Below are 12,475 nucleotides of genomic sequence, written 5' to 3' on the forward strand. Positions count from 1 at the left end.
AAATCCATACAAATAGTATGGAATGGGTATGGTGGTATAGGAAAACTTCCTTGCGTGATTTTAAATGCCCCTTGTGCGTGATGCTTGTTACAAGTATGACAAGCTGCACAAAATTTTTTTGTGTAGTTTGTGTATCCATATGTTTGGAATATCCGATTTACTAACTGTACCATCCCCCCTGTTGAGACATGGCACTGCCCATGGCTCAACAAAGCTGCATATCTAAATAAATTAGATGGCAATATCGGTTTTCTTTCTTTGGAAATGTACAGTCCATTCTCAAGAACTGCACCTCGTTTTACCCATTTTTGTTTCCCTGCTTTTGTAGTAAGCATCTGCATTGTTTTTAACATGTCTAAATCTAAAATATCAGAGGGTTGTAATTCCTCATTTAGAAGTAAAGTTTCTGAGTCTGAGGCTGCTTGCTTTGCAGCTGCATCAGCTCGTGCATTGCCTTTCGAAATCTTATCCTGTTGTTTTGTATGAGCTACACATTTACAAATAGCTACTTTGGTAGGTAACTGAATAGATTTTAATAACTCCAAAATAAATTGCACATGATTAATAGGTTTTCCACTAGATGTTATCATTCCTCTATTTTTCCATTGTTGTGCAAATACATGTACTGTAGAAAAAGCATACTGACTATCAGTATATATGTTCACACACTTGTTTTTTGCTAAAGTACATGCCCTCGTCAAAGCTATCAATTCTGCTACTTGTGCAGATAAGTTGTGTGGTAAGGATTGAGCTTCTAAAATTTCAGTGTCTGCAACTACTGCATACCCCACCAGATTCTTCCCTGCAGGACCCCTTCTGCATGAGCCGTCCACGTAATATGTCACCTCAGCATTGTCCAAGGGCATATCTGTAAGATCTTGTCTAGGTAAAGCTAACTGTTCAATTTCCTGCAGGCAGCTGTGTGGTGTGCCCTCCGCAGGAGTTGGAAGTAATGTTGATGGATTCAATGTCGTACATCATTCAATTGTCATATGAGGTTGGCTCAGCAGTACAGTCATACATGAAAGATGTCTAGCAGGAGAAAGGTATGCCACTTTCTCTTGCAGTAATATTATTGCATCTGCATGAGGCACTCTCAATGTGAGAGGGTGGAATAACACCACTGAGGCTGAAGCCTGTACTGCCATTGCAGCTGCAACTACTGCTTGTACACAGTGAGGCAAAGATCGTGCCACTGGGTCTAACTGTGATGAATAGTAGGCTATGGGGCGCTGCTTGTCCCCATGTTGTTACGTCAATACTGACGTCATATATCCTTGCTTACAATCTACAGTCTGAAAAAAACGTTTGTGATAATTTGGAAGTCCTAGAACTAATGAAGAAGCTATCAACTGCTTCAACCTGCAGAAAGCCATTTCTGCTTCGGGTGTCCATTGTAAGATATCTTGTGCTGCCATTGGTGTCTTATATATCAAATCAGTCAGTGGAACAGATTCCAAAGCATAATTTGGTATCCAGCTCCAACAAAAATTAGTTGTACCTAAGAAAGACATCATTTCTTTCTTGGTCGTTGGCTTGGGTGCTTGCAAAATTGCTGTTTTTCTTTCCTCATCTAGTATTCTACCTTCATTGGATATTACATATCCTAGGTATCTAACTTGTCTTTTCCAAAGTTGTAACTTACTTTTGTTGACTTTGTGTCCTTGTGTTGCTAAAAATTTCAATAACGCTACAGTATCCTCCCTGCATTGTTGCTGGGTGGGGGCTGCTAGCAAGATGTCATCTACGTAAAGTAGAATTTGACTACCTCCCGGTGGGGTAAACCCTGCCAGGTTGCTATCCATTTCTTATGCAAATATTGTTGGGCTCTCACAATATCCTTGTGGTAGTTGAGTATACGTATACCTTTTACCCTGAAATGTAAATGCAAACCAATATTGACTATCAGGATGTATAGGTATTGAAAAGAAAGCATTGCTACTATTTACCACAGAGAAATACTTCTGTTGTGGTTCTAAATCGTTTAACAAAGTATGTGGGTCTGGCACCGTAGGTGCTCTAGGTATTACTGCATTGTTTACAGCTTGTAAATCTTGTACCATCCGCCATTCCCCGTTTGCTTTTTAACAGGAAATAGGGTGTATTACATGGTGAATCAGGAGATTCTACCAGTACTCCTTCTTTGAGTAATGCTGCTATTATAGGCTTAATTCCTATTTCTGCATCCTTTCTCAAAGGGTATTGTCTTTTCTGTGGTCTAAAAGCTGACTTTGGGGTAATTGTAACTGGTCCTGCTGTTCGAATAAGTCCTACATCTGACTTGCCTGTTGACCAAAGAGTTATTGGAATTTCACATAAGGCCTTTTCTTCTTCTTCTAATAAAAATGCTAATCAGCTGTCCTCGCTAGATTGCAAGTGTACAGCTGGATGTGTCTGTGTCAACCAATTCAGTTTTTGTTTTTGTATCCCTTGTTCTGATAGTTCTAAATCAGTTTGTTTCTCCCATCTAGTTACTTTTTCTCCTAAATCTGCCCATTTGACACTTTTGTTTTTTGTCAAGCTAGCATGTGGTAACCGATTTGATCTATACAATGCAAGGAATTCTTGAGGTAATGAACAGCTAACTACACTGTTCCCCTCAGTATCCCAGTACAAAGTACGCAAAACCAATCTAGTTGCACGATTTCTAAACAATTCTTGCTCATACTCTCTATCAGGTCCTGGTGTAGTACAGTAGTATAGAGTACAGTGTAACAAATGCTGTCAATCAGTGTCAAGGGAGGGGGTTTTACTGATGGCTACGTTCATCAGTTCCTCGGTTACTGCCCCTGGACCAGTCGTGACTAGGTCCTGGCTGTACCAGTAAAAGGTTTCACCCTCTGGTCGCACTACAAAGGTATCCATTTGTCTCTGTGCCTCCATACCTTGTACAGTTGGAACTACTGCTATGCCAAATATCTGCATAAGGTCCCTGCCCAATAGGTTTACTGGACACTTTGCAGAAACAACAATTTTACTTCTCTGGGTCATACCTGAAACAGGGTCAGTTATTGCTATATCATGGGAAAGTGGTTCCCTGTACAGCTGTCCATTCGCGGCTTTTACTAGTATATAATCAGGTGATTCTGAATTTTCTGGTAACTTGGAGGGGTGTATCAAAGTCCGTGACACTCCTGAGTCACACAGGAATTTGACTTCCCTTCCCTCCACCAGAAGTGTAACTTCCGGTTTCGTATCTGCCAAGTAGAGCTCTAAGCTCAATAATGCTAAGTCCAAAATTTCACTTTCTTCATCCTCCATATCTACTTGCACTTCCTCAACTCCCTCTATCACATTTACATTTGCTTTTTGTTTATTAACTTTTCCTGATGATTCCTGACTTTCACTTGATGTATCCTCACTATCATATAGTCAGTCCTCATCTCCCTTATCTTCTGTGATTACCTTTTTGTTTTGCCTACAATCCCTTGCTAGATGTCCCTTTTTCCCGCACTTGAAGCATTCACCTTTCTTTTTCCTTTCTTCAAAATCTTCTGATCATTTGTCAGACTGTTTGTTTCCCTGGGCATTCTTCTTGCCCTTTTTACCTGACTGTAATACAAATACTTCAGCTCCGTCTTCAGCAGTGAAGACTTGCGCCTTCTTTTTCTTTTTACTATTAAAATGTCTTTCAGCATGTCTAGCGTATTCGAGTAAGGCTTGTAGCCTCCCTGTTCGATGGTCTATCATATGCTTCATAATGAAGCTACTAATAGGTGCAATGCAACCTTTCAAAAATGCATTCTTTAATTGTTGTTCATACGGGGAATCGTTTGTTTGGTTCTCAGGAACCGACATACCACTATGATTATTAAAACATTCTAATAATCTAGCATAATATGCATCTATTGTCTCATTTTCCTGTTGTATGCATTGATTAATGCAAGTCCAGTCTGCTCTGGGTTTCCATTTCTCAGAGATTCGGTCTGTCAGACCTTTCACTCTGTTGTCTAACTCTGCGTCACTATGTGGGAGTGGTCTAAGCTCTGCATTACGAGGATTCCAGGTGCCACAAATCATGTGCCAATCTGGACCTATAATTTGTCTTACTACTTTTTCTACTTCTTCCCCATTCAAGTGGTAACTTAACCTCATGCCTTGTAAATCTTCTAAAAATTTCGTAAAATTAACTTTTGGATGGGGGATTCCCTCAGTAGCCTTCCGGATGTCCTCCAGTGTCCATGGTCTATATACTAAGAGTGTTGGGTCCTGCCCTTCCTGTCCTGCCTGAGGATTTGGAACTTCTATAAGTGGGCATATTTCTTCCTCACTCTCATCCTGTAGATTTCTCTCTTTTTGGTATGATTCTGTTTCCCTATGTGTTTTACGTGTTCGGGACCTAGTTTCAATAGGATCTCTAACAAATGGTTGTGGTCTTGCTGAAACTTCAGGATAACGCGGAGGCGGACCAGCCTGTCCACTCGCTTCATATCCTGAAAAGGGTAAGGGAGGGGGCAAGGGAGGAGGAGGAGCTGTTGCTATTACCAAGTTATTATCCTCTTTGTCTAAAAATAATGTTTTTGAATTTTTAAGCTTCTGTTCTCTACGATTTGCTTCCTCGATCCACCTGTGTGCTTGAGGAATGCCTAGTTGGAGTTGCTTTTTTGCCTGACCTCCCGCATCAGATTTAAGCTGTTTAAGGAGTTTAACTAGTGAAGTTTTATCTAGTTTACCATCAAATTCATATTTACTAACCCATTTCGTATAATACCTAACGTTATCAGAACGTTGTAATTGCATGTATTTTGCGTCTTTGGTTAGGGGCGGATCTCGCGAGGTTTTAGTGCACTGATTACCCATGTCAAAGAAAATGTTACGTAACCCTTTTTTATCACGTGATATCAAGTTCTCAGTTCCTGTTTACAGTTTATCTAGAATAACTGCCTACCTTATTCTGTTACCCTGATCTATGACCAAATATACAGTACTTCCTTTTGTCCCTGATCTGCAAAACAAATCTTGACAACAATATACTGTAACCTAGTTCCTGATCTAAAACAGAAAAAAGGCAAATTCTTCCTACCTGAGCCTCCGGTATTGAACTGTCCAATGTCCACTCTTCGGCCACAGATCAGAAAGTGGCCAGCCTCTTTAAATGACAATTCAGTCGGAGGTCTTTTCACCCAAGAAGAACCGTTTCGGTAAATTCTCCTGCGCAGTATTCAACCACTGGTAGACTCTGATCTGCAGCTGTCTGAGGGAATTTTACAGCTAAGAAGGACCAAACTGTTAAATAAAATTAAGACTTCAATACACAGGAGGTTCAGATTCAAAAGTTTACTAGTGTACACCAGGAGGCAAAAAACGTACAAGTACAGAATTTTGTCTGACATGAAACAGGCAGCACACAATTTTATGTAGGTTTAACATTTAAGCTATACCCACCTTACTGACGTGATATGTCACAGGGCATCTACATCACTTTAGCTTACAAGCCTTCATTCATTAAATCTGCTGATGCTGTATATTTTAAAAAACTTTTCCTCTAGATACAATACGGCCTTGCTATCCAGCTGGTCAGTCATAATGTCTTTCTGTAAAGATACTTGTTCAAGGTTTCATATCAGTTCGAATACAATAGCAGCTTCAGTCTTTTAATGCATGTCTTTGTTCTCTGTTACACTTTCTCACACAGCTGCGTGCTATCTTAGTAACACATATACAAGGCCAAATCATTCCAACAGGAAAGAGCAGAAAATTTCATTATTTCACACATTTAATTTCCTGACCCAGCAGATAATCACTTGTGAAAAGCATAAACATTAAAACTTGCTAAGCTAGCATTCTGCCAGGGTCAGAGATCAGCTTTGCTTCAAGCCACACTGCAGTTTCAAAACTACTTACATTTACACATGAATTAATTTGTACTGTTATATGATTAATAGAATAAAAATGCATTATATACTACTTTGCTTTTAAACTAGCATTTCTCATATATTCAAATACACATTTTTCTAACACACTCTCCTTGCATATCTTACATCCTACCAAAACTCCATCATTCCCCCACTCAACCACTACCACTCTACTACTGCTCACACCACCACTCATGTTTCACCCTCACTCAGCTCCCCTCCCACCAACTCAAGAACCATCCCTATGCACCACCCACATATTCTATCAACTATATTACTCAAACAAAAAGCATCCCTACAACTTAACATAGTAACCCTCTCACCATACCTATGACCCACAGAGCATAATCATAAAGTTTCCCTAATAAACAAACACATTCAAAAACTAAGAAAACTAAAAACCTCATGCATATCAAAACTAGCCCTAAGTGGAGACATCCACCCCAACCCTGGCCCCGCCATCTCAAACCCCACTCCTCATAATCAGACTAGAATCCTCAACTTTTCCCAAATCACAGTCAATAGAAAGACAAGTGATATCCTTCTACTAAGCCTAAATATTAGAAGAATATCCAACAAAGTCCATGAACTCCATGCCACCATAGACTTGCACTCTCCAGATATAGTCATCCTGACAGAAACTTGGCTAAAACCTCACATTACCAGGGAGCAAATCCTCCCTACTGGTTACGGCATACTAAGAGTAGACCGGCTAAACAAGAAAGGAGGCGGTATAGCTATAATATTTAAACAGCATCTAAACATCCAGATCTTAAAATCATCAGCTCCACAAATAAGCAATGAAGAAATAATACTTACCAACCTCAAAATAAATCAAAATAAAACCATCAACATAATTGGATGCTACTTCCCACCTGGCCAAAACATCTCTCCACTAGAAAATCTCCTCAACTGGACTACCCACCATCTTCCCCAAGAAACTATAATTTTAGGTGATTTCAATATTGACTGGCAATCCTCGTCTGGCAACCATCCAACCCATCATCTAAACCTTCATGGCTTCACCCAACTAATCCAGTCGCTAACCAGGATAAATAAAAACTCCATCAAGCACACTACCCTGGATTGGATACTAGTCACTAAGAGCACCCAGTCATATATAGCAGTCTGCTTATTGGATAGCCTCAGTGATCACCCCCCAACATTCCTACTCAAAAAACACCTATACCAAGTTAAACCTGTCATCTACCAGTAAATACGTAAAAAACTAAACTTTAACCCAATCACATTCATCTCATCCCTCAAAAAATTTAACTGGCATCCTCTAAAGTACCTCAGTGTTGATGACACAGTTGAATTTTTTAATACTACCTTCCTGAGCATCCTTAATTACCATGCCCCCATAAGACTTTCCAAAACCAAAGTACAACCCTCCCCATGGCTACAGAAAACCACTAAGTCAGAAATGAAAAACAGGGATAAAACTTGGGAGCACTGGCACAAAACCAAAACCCCCTCAACTAGACAGAACTTCCTAGAACTACGTAATAGAGTCAAAAAGCTAATAAAACAGGACAAATTCCAATACTACCAGTCTGCCCTAGACTCCTCCCAACACAGCGCCAAACAATTCTCGTCCTCCATAAACTCCATCCTCTACCCAGGTAAAGTCAGTACCCCTCCTCCTAACATCCCTCACTCCTCCGAAAATATGACCTCATTCAACACACACTTCATACAAACCATACTATCACTAGCTAGACAACACAACCTCCCTCCCCTCCAACCCACACCTTCAACTAGTAATCTCCCCACTGCCTTCTCTTTTTCTCCTGTACCTACCTCCAACATAAAAAAACTCTTAACTAAACTTAAGCCCACCAAATTAGCAGCAGACAACCTCCCAAGTGAATACCTACAAATCGCAGCTGATGCTCTAGCCTACCCAGTATCTATCTTGATTAATCAATCTTTGTTCCCATACTATGGAAAGTATCACATATAATTCCCATCCACAAAGGCGGCCCTTCCACAGAACTAACCAATTACCACCCCATAGCTATTCTCTCTCCACTCTCCAAAATGCTAGAGAGATGCATTCACTCTCCGGTCTCAGACTACCTCCTTACTAACAACCTCCTTTCCAATACTAAGCATGGTTTCCGACCAAACCATAGCACCACCACTGCCTTACTCTCCTTTACTAACACTATCCTTCAGCATAAAAACAATGGATATCTCTCCTCTGCTACTTTCCTAGACCTATCCAAAGCATTCAACATGGTCCCACACAAGCAGTTAATCTCTGTCCTCAATAACCTATCCTTCTCTCAATCAGTCACCAACTGGTTTCAGAGTTACCTGTCTGACCGCCAACAATCCGTTGTATGGCAGAATGACATATCTCCCCAACTACCTGTCTCTATAGGGGTTCCCCAAGGATCCATCCTTGGACCCCCTACTCTTTTCTATTTTCACCAATAATCTAGCCTCTGCCACCAAATATGGCACACTCATACAATACGCAGATGACTCAACCATCATCTGCTCAGCCCAGTCCCTACCCAAACTGCAAAAAGTCACACAGGAAGCCTTTTCCTATGTGGAAACTTGGTTATCCAATGTCCAATTACTACTGAACCCAAAAAAAACTAAACTACTCATCTTCCAACCCACCAAACATACTCAAAACAACTCTCACTTTAACATCACAGCAAAAGACAACACCACTATACACCCAACAGAACACACCAAATTGCTAGGAGTGGAAATAGACAATAAACTAAAATTTGACATTCACATATCTATAACCATAAAAAAAGTCCACAAAAAATTAGGAGCGTTATACAGAAATAAGCAACTTCTCACCAAAGCAGCAAAGATTTCAACAGCAAATTCCCACCTTATCTCCATCCTAGTTTATGCCTCTCCAATATATACCAACCTAAGGCAATGCAATCTAAACAAGCTCGAGACCTGCTACAACAAAATCGCCAAATTCACCACAGGGGCATCCTACAGTAGTCACCACTATCTCTCACTTGCTGAACTGGGCTGGCTTGAACTCCCTAACCTCCTTCAGTGGTATCAACTCGCACTCACCCACAAACTAGTAAACCATTCACTAAAAGTCCCATCCCTCCAGAATCTACTCCAACCCTATCGCACCACCATACCACTAAGATCCAGCAACAAAAATTACTTACAGGTCATTAAAGCCAATAACTCTGCTGGTGAAGCACTATTCTCTTGCACCATAGCCAAATTATAGAACTCCCTCCCACCCACAATTACCTCTGTACCATTATGCACCCACTTAAAAACTTTACTAAAAGTGCACCTAAAAACATGCTGGCTATGCCCTTGCAACTCCCACTCTAATATCACCCACCCCATCCACCCACTAACTTTCTTTCCACCCCACTAACTACCTTGATTATAGCAAGCTCAGATGCTCATAAGCCTAACTACTTATTATACAGCAGGAACTTCTTATTGTAACAATTGTTAATGTCTGTTATGTTCTTCGCAGATGATAAAGATTCTAGTTGTCTACTGATGTACTATGTTCTTCACCTGTAACTATGTTTGTAATTTTTAATTGCTATGCTGATCAAATTGTTAATTGCTATGTAAATCCAATGTAACTATTTTCTATAAATCTTAACTGTGGAGGTTTTCTACCTGGGCCTCCACTGAAAATGGACCTACGTCCAGTCGGACACTCCCGGTCAACAAATGTAAATAAATAAATAAAACCTTTACCGAGGAAAGAAAGATGAGCTTCATTTAGTTTAAAAGCACTGAGATTAACAATACTACAATTTTTATCTCGTACCATCTCTTTCATCTTCACCTCACCCTTCCTCTCTGTTTGCCTTTGGTCCTCCTGGATCTTTGAAATGTCCAGGTATTTGTGGTAGGTTTGGGGGAAGAAGGGGCAGGGGATAGTACTTGAGGTACTTCATTGAAATTAACTAAATTTTACATACATATAATAGTTACCAGGTGTGGACTATCATATTGACAACACACCCCTTAGAGTTAATTCAGTAGTCAGGGACTAAGGGACACACATAGACAGCAATCTAGCCTATGGCCATCATACACTTTGCAAAACAATACTGGGAAAATTACAATATATAAAGGTAGTATTGGAACCAGCACTGTTTAATACTGACCAATACCTTAGTAAATTGTCCAGCTGACTGTCTGACAGATTATTGGTATTTTCATGTTTTCTCCCTTGCATGTGTGCCCTGAACATTCATTTTACTGTGTGAAAGTCAAATGCATTCCATGTGCATGTACATGTAATGAGTCATATGAACAGCCACCAAATGACATTGTTATAATGAAGACAGAGTGAGATGGCAATACTGAGGATAATATAAAAGCACTATGTCAAACAAATGAGCCAGACAACGTGGTCATTAGCTAATTCCACATCAATTTAAGGAATACAACATGACACAATAGTAATAATATTCAGTACTAAACACACAGCCTGTGACACATGAAAATCAAGTATATGTTGTTCAAACAGTATTGCTGGACTAAAATGTATGCATGACCTGAAGATATTTATTAGCAATCACTGACCTGCAAAACGCAGATAAAATGATGCTGCTTACTGATTGTATAATAGACATTTAGAAATGTTGGAAAGACATGTTTGTGTGCACGAGTATCCCTAAATGCAGGACACGGGTTTATTTATTTATTTATTTGACATTTGTTACCGGGTTGGTCCAACTGAGCTAAAACCCATTCTCGGTGGAGACCTGAGGAGAAAAGCTCCAAATACAAAAAGAAGAATATAAATTATGTAAAATAAACAGTAAATTAAAACAACGAGACAGAGAGAGAAAGAGAAATAATGAATATATCTGGTTACAAATTCGAGGCAAAAGAAAATTTTTAAACAAAACTAAGTTACACACATTAAACCTACAGTGAGATATAACTTTATACATGTTATATTGATTAGAAATTAGGGTATGTTGTTTTAAGACATAACATAATGAAGGTGTTAGCATGTAGCCAAATAAATCATAACAGAGGCAGAATTTAGGAGCAAAGCAGGAGGTGTGGGTTTACATGGGGTCCTGACAAGGGCATTTCCAAGAGTTAGAGATTTTTTTAAATTATTTTTTGAAACTACTGGAGTATGTAATGCTTCTTATGCTAAGAGGGAGTTTGCTCCAAATGTGAGATACTGAAAATTTGTATAATACTTTACCAAGTGTTTTATTGGGTTTCTATATCTGAAGAAGATGTTGATCTGTGCTATGTAGTGGGTGAGAAGAAGTGTACAATAACACATGATTGGATAGGGAATGCAGGCTGAGGGTTTGTTGATTATGAAGTGAGTTATGTGGAATTGGGAAAGTTGAAGTTGATGGTGGAATTTGAGCCATTGTAGGTTCTTTAGTGCCAGGGAGTTTTAACCAAGCTATCAAAGGTGTTGGAAGCAGATGTGATACCCATGTAGAACTGAAGGGCATGCGACACTATCTGCCACACACAGTTTGAACACTGACACAACAGACACACTTTCAGTATGTGAACAGACAGACTATGTACAACAGATTGATCACTGAGAACCATGTCTGCACACACAAGCATGTCAACACATTCATTACAAATAGAAGACACATTCTTTAAACTTGTATGTGAAAAGTCCACATCATCATCATTGTGACAGTTACACATAAATGACTGCCACTGAGGTTGAGGCCTACATTTCAAAACATATATTCAGAAAACATGCCTTGCCGCTAAATGATATTTAAAGATATATTTAGTTAAATCAGACTTGTAAACACAGATAAAGTGTGAGTATTGCATTTACCTTACTGATGCATGATGGGTATTTCTGCATTATAAGTAATATACATAGTAACGTCAACACGAATCCTGTAACAAGGATCAGATACATTTTATTTACAAAAACAAAGTAATCAACATACCTCAAAAGCTTTCCTGCTCCTCCAGCCTGTGCATCCACTCAATGCACAGGGCACATTTGTGAATCATATCTTCATCACCTGCAAAAAAGAAATAACAAGTATGAATGATGTAGTTCTCAAATAACAGTGATATACACTACTCAACTTAAGTTCTCAACATTTTGTCTTGAAGACCATCTCCATACACATGATCATCTCTATATGTGGACCTCCACATTAATTTAAACATCTGCATATCACTGTCTTTTAGATGACAAAACAGACCTAGGGTTGACAATTTTTCCTCACAGGAGAACAAGATTATAATAGATTATGTTGCCCAACATGGATGGAGACTCCTTGGATGGGCAGGAAATACAGTATGGAGGAATTAAGTCTTGATCAGCTTCGCCAAGATGATCAATGTTGTGGGATGTCACAAGATCTCATGAGGCCTGTTACCAATGCTGCTCTGACATGATCCTCCATGCAGCCAACAAGGTACACCAGTATGAGAGGTCGAGGGTTGCCACCAGTGGTGGCCCACCACTGACACTCCGTGATGAGATCACATAGTTTCTTGGACCGCTGCATACAGTGAATGGTCTTGGACCACTGCATACAGCAAATGGGGAGCACCGCATACCCAGGGTAGGATAAAAGCAAGTGTTCCAGGCCACACATATATATCTATATGTTACTCTGCAT

The 12,475-nt window shown here is 39.7% G+C and overlaps 1 long non-coding RNA gene across 1 annotated transcript in view; it reads right to left on the reverse strand.

Moving 5' to 3' along the window:
* The window catches only part of LOC122796009, a 347,771-nt gene that overhangs the window by 294,641 nt on the left and 40,655 nt on the right, over window positions 1-12,475 (reverse strand). Inside the window, exon 2 of the long non-coding RNA XR_006363883.1 lies at window positions 11,789-11,866. This is a non-coding gene — a long non-coding RNA (uncharacterized LOC122796009). The remainder of the gene's footprint in view (window positions 1-11,788; window positions 11,867-12,475) is intronic.

This window comes from Protopterus annectens, chromosome 2.part2, assembly GCF_019279795.1.
Source record: "Protopterus annectens isolate FY-2018-M chromosome 2.part2, PAN1.0, whole genome shotgun sequence".
Lineage (NCBI taxonomy): Eukaryota > Metazoa > Chordata > Ceratodontiformes > Protopteridae > Protopterus > Protopterus annectens.